Source organism: Gymnodraco acuticeps, unplaced genomic scaffold (genome assembly GCF_902827175.1).
Source record: "Gymnodraco acuticeps unplaced genomic scaffold, fGymAcu1.1, whole genome shotgun sequence".
NCBI lineage: Eukaryota > Metazoa > Chordata > Actinopteri > Perciformes > Bathydraconidae > Gymnodraco > Gymnodraco acuticeps.
Window position 1 is genome coordinate 122,140 of NW_022990414.1, and position 14,636 is coordinate 136,775.

Here is a 14,636-nt window from a genome sequence, read left to right on the forward strand (position 1 = left end):
AAAGCATCAGCCATCACATTTTTGGAACCTTTGAGTCGTCCGATGTCTAGACGGAAAGGCTGTAGACCTTCCTGCTGCTGCTTCACCAACTCACTAAGAGAGACAGACAATGGAACAACAGGCAACGAAAAAAACAACATTCTCCGAATTGCCTTTTGGCCCTTGCGCTTTATAGGCCTGGGCTCGTGTTACTGCACTAGCTGGAAAAAATGTGTTACAAGCTGGACATAACTTTGTCAGATTTTTCTCAGTATAGCAGGATGAGTAGTAAATGCTGTTGTAAGACATATTCTTCTAAGCCTATCACCGCCAGGGGGCACCCTATAAAGGGGCAGAGGCTTCTAGCTGGCGGCCGCTTGTTCGTTGGTGCCCAGACCTACCCACTTCCGTTCTTGCCGTGTTTTGCTTCCGCCACCGGCGTAGTAGTAATTTGCTACATCTTTCAGGCAGCCAAACTATACTCCAGCAGCATGCATTATGCCATCATCTATACGGCAAATTGGCATTCAGGAAAGCAAGTTCCTTAACGGAGCGTCCACACTACAGCTTCAAAAAAAGCTTGGAGCTGGGCGTGTCTGAAGCTTGGGGATTTTATTCAAGCAATGCGACCAACAACCAATCACATGAATCTCCCGCCCCCGACATACAAAGCAAAACCCCCGGGGATTGTATGCGAGCAATATATATATATATAAACTCCCCAAACAGGCGAAAACCTACCAGTTTCACCCACTGTCTCTGCCACCTCCCTCCATGCCTGGTTCCTCCGGTTTGTATCCGGGTAGGTGAAGAGGGTCTGCTCATACAAAACCGGGTGATTTGCTACGGCGATAATTAGTTGCTCCTCCATCTTTTTTTGAAATATAGAAATGAACGGCGGGATATCTCTCCCAGCTTAGACGCGGTTTGATTGGCTACGGCTTGAGCTGTCAGATTTTCCGAAACGGGATTTGATTGGCTGGCGCTGGCTACTCCGGCGTCTCCGGCGTCAGAAGTTGAACATTGTTCAACTTCTGACGCCTGAGACGCCGGAGACGGACCGCTCTGCTACCCACAATTCAGTTCGGCGAAAAAAAGCGGCAACGTGACGTCACCCCATTCAAAGTGAATGGGCAGATTGAAGCTGTCTACGCTGTCGACGCTGCAGACGCTGTAGTGTGGACGGGCCGTTAAAGGCGAGTGGATTTATAGCAGGCAGTGAACCAACGATAAAAAGGCTCTCACCAAGTACGACTCGGTTCCCTTTGTTCGTTCCTGTAGGTTCCTGTAGGTTCCTGTTGGTTCCTGATGGTTCCTGTTGGTTCCTGTTGGTTCCTGTAGGCTCCTGTGGGTTCCTGTAGGTTCCTGTGGGTTCCTGTAGGTTCCTGATGGTTCCTGATGGTTCCTGTTGGTTCCTGTAGGCTCCTGTTGATTCCTGTTGGTTCCTGTGGGTTCCTGATGGTTCCTGTAGGTTCCTGTTGGTTCCTGTAGGCTCCTGTTGGTCCCTGTTGGTTCCTGTAGGCTCCTGTTGGTCCCTGTGGGTTCCTGATGGTTCCTGTAGGTTCCTGTTGGTTCCTGTAGGTTCCTGTTGGTTCCTGATGGTTCCTGTTGGTTCCTGTTGGTTCCTGTAGGCTCCTGTGGGTTCCTGTAGGTTCCTGTGGGTTCCTGTAGGTTCCTGATGGTTCCTGATGGTTCCTGTTGGTTCCTGTAGGCTCCTGTTGATTCCTGTTGGTTCCTGTGGGTTCCTGATGGTTCCTGTAGGTTCCTGTTGGTTCCTGTAGGCTCCTGTTGGTCCCTGTTGGTTCCTGTAGGCTCCTGTTGGTCCCTGTGGGTTCCTGATGGTTCCTGTAGGTTCCTGTTGGTTCCTGTAGGCTTCTGTTGGTCCCTGTTGGTTCCTGATGGTTCCTGTAGGTTCCTGATGGTTCCTGTTGGTTCCTGTAGGCTCCCGTTGGTTCCTGTTGGTTCCTGTAGGTTCCTGTAGGCTCCTGTTGGTTCTTTTAGGCTCCTGTTGGTTCCTGATGGTTCCTGTAGGTTCCTGATGGTTCCTGTAGGTTCCTGTAGGCTCCTGTTGGTTCCTGTAGGTTCATGTTGGTTCTTGTCAAAGGATTGGGGGAAAAACAAATCAACAGGAACATATTCTATCTGTGCAAACCCCAGGTGTGTAGTGCTGCCGGAGCGCACCGGAACGCCGCTCCGGCACTTTAAAATTACACTACCCATAAGGAGCTGTACACATGCCGCAGTTTTTGCATGGCTGTGTCTTTAGTTGAAAGCCCAGTGGCGATCTGATCATCTGTCATATGATCATACAATTAAGGCATCGAAAATAATATGATACAGTGAAGTACAAATACTTATGGGCAGGGGTTAAATTGTGCCGGAGGACGATGCTCTGACGTCATCACCCTCGCTCATTTGTCCTATGTTTACAAAAAAAGATATGTTAAAACTTTTCTCGTTCTTAATATAGACTATATTTAAGGTCGATATGTGTTGACTTTACTTTAAAATAGCAGATCTCTGTGACAAGATACATATGTTGGCTTGTGTCTGCTCCATTTCATTTTCATTTAATCGTTTATTTGAACAGGGACAATGCACATTGATGAACACTTTAAACAAATAATGCTTCAAATGTAAATATGCCGGATTTTTAGCTTTGAGCTCATTTCCATCCGTAGCCCGTCACATACAACATTTAAGAACATGACATTTATAAACATAGCAAAAATAAATACATGATATGCAGAAAGAGCAAGAGCAGCATACAAGTATTTACCACATGGCAGTACAATGTAGCAGCTACGACATATAAAGTGCAAGAGGAGATGCCCCTGTGTTAAAGTGCATTTAGCTGTGATTGCACATCTGTTTGTTTCTCAACCATTCTTTGAGTTGACGTTTAAAACTATTGAGAGTGGGACAATCCCGGAGGGTATTCCAGAACGAGCTCCGATCAGGAGTTGCAGCTGCTCCGTGCAGAGAGTCTGCAGTGGTGTGTGTGTGTGTGTGCAGAGAGTCTGCAGCGGTGCCGCCAAACCCCCCGACCCGCCTTGTAATACGGAGCCGTTTCTTAAACCATGCAAAATGTATGTGTCAGCATAAAACTGAGTTATGATCGGTCATAATAACACAACATTTGGTGATGATATATTGTGTATATATTAATAATCTGAGATGTAAATTAATTCCAGTTTATTTGTAGTACTTTCTTTTTGTATTGTGTCATTCGGTGGCATCAATGTGTGCTTTTGATACGGATAATGTCGCACCTCCACACAGAGCCCCCCCACATATCAAATCCCAACTTAACCCCTGCTTATGGGTCTCTTCGTTTCATTCAAGCTCGGCTCTGTGTGTGTGCACGAGCGAGTGAGAGAGAGAGAGCGCACCGGGGGCCGGAGGTTCCCCACCCCTGATTTACGTAAACAAGTATTTCCGAGGCACACCTTTATATGATCACTATAGTTATACAAAAATAAAAGAATAAATGAAAAACAGGTATGAAATACTATAGGACAGTAACCAAGAATACAGTTTAAAAAGGTAGTGATTTGTAAAATATCCATTATGAAAAAGAAAATCTCTTTACAGTTCTGTTTCATATGTGTGTAGAGACGTACCAATAGATCTAGTGTCTTAATTTAGCCCTCGTAGTGCACCAGATCGAACCATTTAACTTCAATATATAAACTCCGCCCCCACATGGACCCCCCTAGAATATATGAAGTCCTCCCCGCTAAAAACATTTTCACATGGATAGGATAGAAAAAACATTTGCATACTTTTGCATAGTAACCTAAGTCCATATTTTTCTGTTTTGGTGATCATGCGACAACCGTGCGCGTGCAAGCATGCGTCATAGGTGCGCTCCGGTACTTGTACAAATTGCACTACACCCCTGGAAAACCCCGAGCTGAGCATTTATTGAACCACTGTAACTAGACTATTGGAATGACTGAGGATAAATTAAATATTGTATTTTTGTAAGTAAAGGGAACATAATCTTTGGGTTCCGGCCTCCAGAGTTCGCTGTATCATCAACAACAAAACGTTGTGTTGTTTATCGTTGCCTTTAGGACTCCAAACTGCATTTTAATGAAATTGTAAAGTTTAACCCGAAGCAAAACTTGACATAGAGTGTATTATTTAGTAAGTGCACATGAGCTCAATGATTAGGGCCTCGCACCAACCCTGCAATAGTTCTCAATGCAAAGAAGTGAACTCACACCCATGTAAACAAAGTTTGGCACCTTTGGGCTCCGGCCTCCAGAGTTTGATGAAGTTGTTCACATGCTAACTTTGAAGAGTTAATGAGATCCATGGAGGGTAAGGAAATGTGATAAAATACTTAGTCTGAGGGAAACAGTTCTTATCTCTGCATAAACACACATGAGGTGCAGTTTAAGGTCTGGTATCTGTTAATGAATCAAACATGCAATATGTTATTAAGACTTCTCTTTCTATTTTAATAATGTGTGCCTGTTATAAAACCTGCCTGTCTCATGTATGAATGTTTAACTTTGGATTCTTCATGGATGATGACTTAAATGTAACATACATTGCTCTTAGTGGGTATGTTGAAATGGGCACATTCAGGTTTTGTATTTTTCTATGATGTTTGCTGTATATATCCTAACAATGTTCTTTAGTTCATCCATTATGTGCCTTATATGGAAGCACAAGAACCTCCATGAGCCTATGTACTTTTTTATCGCAGCGTTGCTTCTGAACTCCATTGTTTACAACACTGCTATGTACCCAAAGTTGTTAGGTAACTTTGTGTCTGAGAAACCGGTCATATCATATTCAGCCTGTCTCATTCAATTTTTCTTGTATTACTTCTTGTGTGCTTCAGATTTCTTCCTGTTGTCAGCCATGGCCTATGACAGATATGTGTCTATATGTAAGCCTCTGCAATATCATAATATAATGACAACAACTACAGTGAGTGTCATTCTCTGTTTGGCTTGGCTTGTGCCTGCGTGTGAGATTGCAGTTTCAATTATTCTGATTGTTAATACTAAATTCTGTCATTTTACTTTAAAATCATTTATATGCAACCATTCAATTTACAATCTCTTTTGCATTAGTTCAAAAGTAATAACTTTATACGATCTGTATGTTCTGTTCAGCATGGCCCTTTTACCTTTGCTCTTCATACTTTTCACATACACCAGAATACTGATCATCTCCTATCGAAGCGGTAGAAATGTCCGGAGAAAAGCTGCACAGACCTGTTTACCCCACCTCGTAGTTTTATTCTGCTTCTCCTGTTTGTGTTCATATGATGTTGTAATAGGCCAACTTGGATCTGATTTACATTCCATCATGACTTTACAGGCATTCTTGTATTACCCCCTCTTTAATCCAGTTATATATGGACTGAAAGTGAAAGAAATCTTTAAGCACCTGAAGAAGTTGTTCTGTCGAGCAAAGTTGAACTGACATATGTTGCAGTACTTGTGATGTAAGTGATGCTAATGTGCATTTCCTCTGTAATAATATGCACATATGTGATGTTCTGATCTGTGGGAGGTATTTCATGTAAAACCTCTTTACTACATGTCATGTACGCAGTAGGCTCAGTTTGAACAATGTTATGAATACTTAATATGCTTCAATTAATAAAAATCATGTTTTTTTAATGATGTGATCTGAAGTGTTCTTTGGTTTGTCAAACCCACAGATGGTCTTGTCCATGAAAAAGAGTCTAGTGAGGAATAAGCCCAGAGTACAAAGGCATACCGAATGAACTGATGATTGGGGTAGCAAGAACAAACTGAATTATCATATCATATGTATCATCATTTCAGGCTCCTGATGGAAGTTTAATGGTGTTCTTCCAAATGGTGTCCAACAAAAAAGATACCTAAAGGAAGCATTAATGAAACCTGAATACAGTCAGGCCACTAAACGTGATACACAATGATCTGTGGTGGAAAAGAAAAGAGACACGGGGCTCCTACAGGGAAAACTCAAAGCTGTCAGTGCGTAGATAATATAAAAATGAGGAGCCAGAAAATAAAGATATCTTAAAATGTCGTTTAACGTTCATCCTCTTCTGTTGCTGCTCGAGTGGAAATTATTAGTTTCCAATGGGTGGATAAAGCCCAGTTTTTTACTCACAAGAATACACACCGTTTGAGAAAGCAAATGAGCATCGGAGAGACATTTTAAACTAAACATAACAACAATAGTCTTGTTGAAATAAACTTGTAATAAAGGATATTTGCATTTGATAAGGACTGAAAATACCAGATTATAGACATGTGTTGAGGCAAAAGAGGCAATTGTTTGTAGATCCTGTAAGTTTTGTAACTCGAGGGTAGGATCAAGGGTAATACCAAGAATCATTCAGCTACTTGATTCAAGGGTTTAAGGGTCATTCTGCAACACAGGGTTGCACAACAAATTGAAGTTCTCTTCCCAAATGAGCTCAGGGATTATTCAGCGTTTTACACGCCAAGTGCAGAATTTGATCAGTTGAACACAATGGAGTCATGTCTCTGTGAAGATGTGGGCACAACAATCTCCAATCTACATTTTCTGGGTTAGCCTGAGTCTTACTTCCAATTGTGTTATTTTTCCATGAGTGGACAAGAGCATGCTGGTTGGTGGAACAGTTTTGAGTTCTAGCTGGGTTAGCTTTGCTTTACAACCCTCAGTTGCCTTTGGTACAGCTGGTCCGGTGTATGGTTGTAAGATAATGTGGCCGGAGAACGTCTCAATGTTCCCTGTCCATAATTCAGTATCCATGCGTCCATTGTTACGAGTGTATCTCTGCGATACATGCCATACACAACGGAGAAAAAAACAAAAACAACAATTTAACAAAGTTCATGCGAGCTACCAGCTCTCACCAGTGGTGTAAAGTAACTAAGTACATTTACTATACTTGAGTATTTTCATTGTATGCTCCTTAATACCTCTACATTTTGGCAACACATATTGTACTTTTTACTCACTACATTTATTTGAAAAGATTAGTTACTAATTAATTTTGGAGGTACCTATTATTAATAAACTATTATTGATGGAGTTTTCTGCTAGTATTAAAAGTTATTCATGTTTCTCACCGTTTAACAGCTGCAAAATTAAGATGAATGCATCATTAATTATACTCCAGTGATATAATATATATTTTTCCAAAAATGTCCACTTTGAGTAATGAGTACTTTCGCCTCGGTCCAGCGCGAGGAAGGTGCTCTCCTGCAGGAGCTGCTGCAGCGTCCGGCCAACCGGGAGGTCGATCTAGTGACCAGCCCGTTCCGGCCGCTGCTGATTGCCCTACAAAAGATGACAGCCGGGGACGATCCAGAGGCGTATCGGGAAATTTTCGGGGGCTCAGCGGCGGCATGCGGGTGGCCGGAGGAGGAGTGGGCAGTGCGGCTGCTGCCCCTGCTATCAGGGGGAGCACAGTTAGCCGCACACAGCCTGCCAGCGTCTTCTCGGCATAATACCGTCAGCTGAGGGGGGGCATTCTTGACCGGCTGGGCAGTACACCAGAGGGACTTCGCCGCCGGTTCAGAGCCCTCCCCTTCGAGGACGCTGGCCGCCCCTTCTCCTATGCGCAGCAGCTCCTGGATGCGGCTAGACGCTGGCTTCAGCCGGGGATGCTCTCCGCTGAGGACATCGTGGAGCAGGTGGCGATGGAGCAGTTTGGCGCCGGCCTGCCATCGTCAACGGCGTATTGGGTCCAGTGCCACCGCCCGGCCAGCTTGGAGGCAGCCATCGTCCTCGCGGAGGATCACCTCTCGGTTCCCCGGCGGAGTGTGAAGGGAGAGTCCCGACCACCTGCCGTTCCAGCGGGCCGACCTACCCCAGCCCCGAGGAGGAGATTCCCTGCAGCACCTGCTACTCCTTCCCCATCTCACACACCCACTCCTCGTGTATGCACAGACACCACAGCGGCAGCCCCCGACTAACTCTCCCCTTCTTTCTGTCTCTTCTCAGGGTCCAGTCTTTGCGTCTGGTCGTCCGGCACCACAGGGGGCTCCTCAGACGCCAGGGCAGGGTTGCTGGTGGTGCGGACAGCCCGATCCCGAGGGGATGTATCGTATACCAGTATGTATGCAGGGGGGTACACACCAGGCTCTGATGAACACAGGCTGTAATCAGACGATGATCCATCAGCGCTTGGTTCGGCCTGGGGCATTGGTAGAAGAATCGTGGGTGTGCGTTTCCAGTACCCGGAGGTGGCGCTGGAAATTTCTTTTAGGGGCAAAAAGCATAGAGTCAGGGCTGGAGTTAGTACTCGCCTTACTGATCTTGGGGACGAATTGGCCGGGGTTTGCTAAACTAGCGGGGGATAGGGGGGTGCGTTCACGTGCGTCAGGGAAATGTGAGTTGTGTTGAGTGGCGAGTCGGAGGCAGCACCTGCTACTCCTTCCCCATCTCACACACCCACACCTAGACCTCATCATGCACACACACCACAGCGGTAGCCCCCCGACTAACTCTCCCCTTCGGCTCTCTATTATGCAAGGTGAGGGAGCGCCTCGTGCTGTCAGCATCAGCATCAGCATGGCAGAGTTAGCTAAGACTAAGGTTGCGGTCGGATAATCCAAAAATCAGCTTCTAGCGTCTAACCCTTTCGTCTATTCCTTGACCTCTGAGTGAAACGTCACGGGGTTAAGGGATAGTGGATAGGAGACGTCATAAATGTGCGTCTGCTGCTGTGGGGAAACTATGGAAACTACAGTTTTCTATACAGCGGACTACAACATGGATGTTTAATAAGAACGAGGGACTCCTGTAAACTCATCTAGAGACTCTGCACCGTGCTCTGATGCTGTTGTTTTATGCTTTATGAACGTGGACAACAGAGAAACATATTCTTCATGACCAAAGTTGGAATTGAAATAAAAAAGGAAAGTGAAACTTATGCTCGTCACCCTCTCCCTCCGGTCCACATTAATACAAATGATCCCAATACGTATGATTGTATGAAAATATCTTAAAATCAATACAAATGTATTTATTATAAACGTAAGTCTTTAACATCCATCACTGTGTATATCACCATTCAAACATCTTTTAAAAGTTTAACAAACCCTACACAGTGTCACGATCTTGGTGTTATGTCACGGTTTTAGTTTTGTGTGTCTGGTAATGGGTTTTATTTTGCTGTTCTTTTCTCCCTGTTTCATGTTTTCCTCCTTGTTTCTTGTCTGGTCCTTCTCCCTGTGTTTTCCTCCCTGTCGTTAGTTTCCCTGGTGTGTCTGATTGTCTGATTGTTTTCACCTGTTGCCCTTGTGTTTCTGCCTCCCCTGCTCGGCTGTTTCTCGTCTCGTGATTACCCCTCCCTGTAGTCTTGTCTCTTGAAGATTTTGAGTTAGATCTGTTCGATCTAGATTTTTCCCTTCAATGTTATTATGCCGAGTGGAGTGGAACCTCGTCAAGAAGGAACAAAGAGGCTATCCTCAAAAAAGCACAAATGGAGGTGTCTAACATGCCATGGTTGAGGAGCTCGTTGCCTAAATGGCTCAGAGTTTTTTCACGTAGCCCTGAGAGCCAGTCTCCATTTTCTGACCCTTTTTTGGGATCCCGCCTGGCGTTTGGAGGTCCACGGAGCCTCCAAAAGACCTCAAAGAAACGCAAGGTCAGGAAGCCAGCTCGTAATCCAGTACCGGCCCACACAGCCATGTTTCCGTGCTCCATTATCTGGCTCACACAGCCAGGGTCCAGGCTTCTGTTCCGTACCCTGCAGCCATGGTCCCTGCTTCAGTACCGGTCCACACAGCCATGGTTCTGTGCTCCAGTGCCGGCCCACACAGCCATGGTACCGTGCTCCAGTACCATCCCACACAGCCATGGTTCCGTGTTCCTGTTCCTTGCCCAGCAGCCATGGTTCCGGCTCCAGTGCCGGCCCCAGCAGCCATGGTCCCTGCTCCAGAACCGGACCTTACAGCCATGTGTCTGGCTCCAGTGCCGGCCCCAGCAGCCATGGTCCCTGCTCCAGTTCCGGTTCCCACAGCCATGGTTCCGGCTCCAGATCCGGCCCATGCAGCCATGGTCCCTGCTCCAGAACCGGCCCATACAGCCATGGTTCCGGTTCCGGCTCCAGTACCAGCCATGGTTCCGGCTCAAGTACCGGGCCTAGCAGCCATGGTCCCGACTCCGGCTCCTCGTCGCCTGTTGGCTCTCCGGGCCGACGCCAGCTCCCCGTGTCCTGTCGGCGTACCGGCCGACTCCAGCACCTCGTCTCCTGTTGAATCTCCGGCCGACGCCAGCTTCCTGTGTCCTGTCGGCGTACCGACCGACTCAAGTCCCCTCTCAAGTCTCCTCTCGAGTCCCCTCTCAAGTTCCTTCTCGAGTTTCCTCTCGAGTTCCCTCTCGAGCCCCCTCTCAAGTCCCCTCTCCAGAATCCCTCTCCAGTTCCTACTCAAGTCCCTACTCAAGTCCCTATCCTTTGTCTTCTAGCGTTGGTGGTCCAGCCGACACCTGTTTCGTTGGAGATCCTGCCAACCCAATGTCCTGGTCCGTTGGAGGTTCCGCTGGGGGTCCTGCCAACTCCATGTCCTGTTTCGTTGGAGGTCTAGCCGACACCTGTTTCGTCGGGGGTCCTGCCAACCCCATGTCTTGTTCCGTTGGGGGTCCCGCCGACTACTCTTCTTCCGGGGGTCCTGCCAACCCTATGTCCTGTGCCGTTGGAGGTCCCGCCGACTACTCTTCTGCCGGGGGTCCTGCCAACCCTATGTCCTGTGCCGTTGGAGGTCCAGCCGACACCTGTTTCGTCGGGGGTCCTGCCAACTCCATGTCCTGTCCCGTTGGGGGTCCTACCGACTACTCTTCTGCCGGGGTTCCTGCCAACCCTATGTCCTGTGCAATCATGCGATTGAGGAGAATTAACTGTGCCGCGTCAAACGCGAGAGTTCAATTGTTTCAACTTGAGCGTCAAATTCACGTGACGCGTTCTCGCGGAAGCCAATCAGCGGTGAGGATCTCAGCCTGCTGTTACTGACGTTCAACCAGAAAACATCAGCCATTAGCTGTTAGCAGTTAGCACACAGAGATCACAGCTCCTCATATCTGTTCAGAAACTGTACAAAAGTTAAACAAGAACAAACCACAGACTGTCTGTGTCATGGCGAATACAGTCACTGGTTTATTTATGTCTGTAGGCCGTTGTTATGAGTGTGGAGTGAGCATATACAACGTTAGCTTAGCCTGGTTGATCCAATCTCCATTCAGAAAACAAGCATTTTAAAGGGTTTTTCGCCTGCCGTCTTGTCTGCAGACTTGTCAAGCATTAATTCATGGTTTTCACTAACCGGTATCAGTATATTGTTACTTCGGCATCATTTAGAAATGTGTATTACAATTTAATCAAGGTAAAATATGTTCATTTTGTTGTAGTTGTAGCTCCCGAGCCAGCGCGTCTTTTTTAGAATTATGCGAGTAAACACAGCTGGCAGCCGTGGTGAAACTCGAGCGATTAGAGCAAAGCGAATATTCGCATCGCATCCGGGGTGAACGCAGCATTATTCATTAACACCCTTTAATGAAGCAAACTAATGCCCTAACTCACTCAAATACAGTTTTAAAGGATGCGGATAGTCTCACCTTGTTATATCTCTCACAGGCTCCGCCCTCTACTGGACTCTATGGGTACTACCTTACCCTGCGAGCATTCTCCCACTGAGACTTCTATAGACGTAGTCGGCCTTGGGCTGGCCTACCTGAATGCGCGCGCATCACACCGTATAAAAGGAGGCCTCGCCTCCTGACTATCATCCTACACCTCTCTTCAGCGAGCGGAATAGGACAGACAGTGCCCTGAGTAGAGGGCTCCGTCTGTGCTAATATAACAAGGGTTACAATACGTAACCCAACGTTATATCTCTCACAGGCTCCGCCCTCTACTGGACTATATGGGTACAGTGGGTGGAGCCGCGATGTATACGCGCACTGTCGTCCAACAACAACATTCCATCCTACTGCCTCCTGACTATCATCCTTTTCTCTTCAGCAGCGGAAGTGATTCTACGGAGCTTAAAAAGACGAGAAAAATAGAGAGTAATGGAGTCAGTTCTTGACCACAGGACCTGCCCGAAATGTCCAAACCTGATCGCGGGGGCGGATCCACACCCCTTCTGCTTTCTGTGTATGGGACCTGACCACGGCGTGAGTGGTATGGGACCGGCGCCGGCATGCTCAGCCTGCCTGATGCTTCCTCGGCTCACACGTGAGCATCGTGGGCAGCATTTCCTGTCGGCGGAGGCCCCGCAGGAGGAGGTGGAGGATCCGAATCTCGACGTCGTCGAGATGGGCGATTCAGGAGAGGAGGAAGTGCCGTTCTGGTTCTCCCTTCCGTGGGGCCAGACGACCCCGATTCCGGAGGCGGAGGACGAGGACGCCTCGGTGTCTGGAGGTCCGACTCTCAGGTCTGCGCGTATGGATTTCCCAGCAGTGATGACCCTGGCTGCGGAGCGCGTAGGCCTATCGCTCCCCCCACCGCTGCCACCGAGGCCTGTAAGCCGCCTGAGACAGGGGTTTTACGGCCCGGTGCATCCAGCGCAGCCGACCTTCGTTTCGCCCCAGCTGCCTGATATGGCAGTGTGTGGAGGCGACATGGCAGCAGCCATTTAAAACGAAGGCCCCAGTAGCCGCTATGGCAGGCATCATCAAGGTGGAGGGCCGCTCGGACACAACATGTTCGGGTGTGCCCCCCCTTGATGAGAGCCTGGCGGCCCATCTGCTTCCGCGGGCGGCTGGTTGGGTGGAGGGTAAGCGACCCCTGCCCCCGCTGCCCCGGGACCGAGACACTCTGGAATATCTGGACAAGATGTTCAAGCTCGGTACGCAGATGGCGGCTGCAGCAAATAATCTCGGCGTGTTCGGCATCTCCCTGATCACCCCTCAGGCAGTCGCCCCCGCCCTCCTGTCTCAAGACGGGAGCGATTATCCGGACCGCGCTATAGGTCAGATGAACAATCTGATTCATGGCGTGGCCACTGCAGCAGGGCGGGTGATTTCCTTGGCCACAGTGGCGTCTCGTCACGTGTGGTTGGGACTCACTGCCCTATCTAAGAAGGACCGAGAAGATCTCCTCGAAGCCCCCGTGTCCACGGAGGGGCTCTTTGGGTCGATCTCCTCGGTCACTCAGCGCTTCAGCTGCTTGGAGGAGAAGAGGATCCAGCTTAGCCGGATGCTACCGCTGGCCCCTCCTCCGGCCCGTTACGCGCTCCTCCACGCATTTCCATGCAGGCGAGGGAGCGCAGTGCGACAATGAAGCGGAGGGAGAGGCGCCGGCACGGGGTTCCCGTGGCTGCGGCGCCCTCCACCTCTACGGCCCATCCCGTGGTACCGGCATATCGACAGCCACAGGGACGGGCTGCCCGGCCTCGGCATGCTCCTCAGCAGCAGAGAGCGGCCGGGTGGGGTGCGCCGTCTGCCCGGAGCTGACTGGCGGGGGGAGGTAGCGTCTCGGCGGGGGGAGAAAATCTCTTCGCCCGGGACGCAAGGGTGAATCCCGCCTCCTCCCTATTTGATGCACAGATTCCCTTGAAAACTTTTATAAATAAAGAAAAGGTTGATCTGTATCCAAGTCTAACGGCCCCTATACACGGCGGCGTGCGTTGCCGCTTCAATGCTTCTGCCCATTCACTTTGAATGGGGTGACGTCACGATTCGCCGAACTGCATTGTGGGAGCAAAGCGTAGCTTCTCTCGCGGTGCTCGCTGCAAAAGTAGAGCAATGTTCTACTTTTGCCGCCTCGACGGAGGCGTCAGCCAATCGAATCCCGCGTATGCAAATCTGACAGTACAAGCACTAGCCAATCAAACCGCGTGTATATTGGGAGAGCCAGACTGCAGTTATTTCCCATATGTCAAAAAATGAAGGAGAAAATTATCGTGGCGGTAGGGAATCACCCGGTACTATATGACCAGTCCCTCTTTACATACAGGGATACAAACCGGAGGAGCCAGGCATGGGGGGAGGTGGCAGAGACAGTGGGTGAAACTGGTAGGTTTTCGCCTGTTTGGGGAGTTTATATCCAGTGTACTTCGTTTGAATGGACAGCTAGCAAGCATATACAATATATTTAGCCAGCATGTATGTAGCATGAATGCTTTGCTTTGTATGTCCGGGGCGGGACATTCATGTGATTGGTTGTTGGTCGCGTTGCTCGCGTTGACTCCCCAAGCTCAAGACAAGCCCACCGCCAAGCGGCAACGCACGCCGCCGTGTGTAGGCTCCGTAAGTGTCCTTTGTTTCCACAATGCTACACTTACACATGATGTCTGTGCAGATTCCCCACTCGCCGCCCCAGCCGTAGCTCCTGTAAAGGAGGAGGCTAGTGGGAGTGCACAGATGAGAGTGATAAAACGCAAGCAAAGCTATCGTAGTGCTATACGTGTACAGAGGCATTATGGCCGGCGTATTGCTGTTACGGCCCGTCCACACAGCGGCGTGCGTTGACGCTTGCCGGCGGGCGTGTCTGACACTCGACCAACAACCAATAACATGAATCTCCCACCCCAGACACACAAGCACGCGGTTTGATTGGCTAGAGCTTGTACTGCCATATGATTCGATTGGCTGACGCCTCCATCGAGGCGTCAAAAGTTGAACATTGCTCAACTTTTGAAGCGAGCAACGCCAGCAACGCTCCACGTCGCTTCCCAAAATGCAGTTCGGCTAAAAGTGAC

At 48.7% G+C, this 14,636-nt stretch overlaps 1 pseudogene; it reads left to right on the plus strand.

The window, feature by feature from the left end:
• The first annotated feature begins 4,513 nt into the window (after window positions 1-4,513).
• LOC117551881 lies at window positions 4,514-5,507 on the plus strand (annotated as a pseudogene).
• The last annotated feature ends 9,129 nt before the right edge of the window (window positions 5,508-14,636 follow it).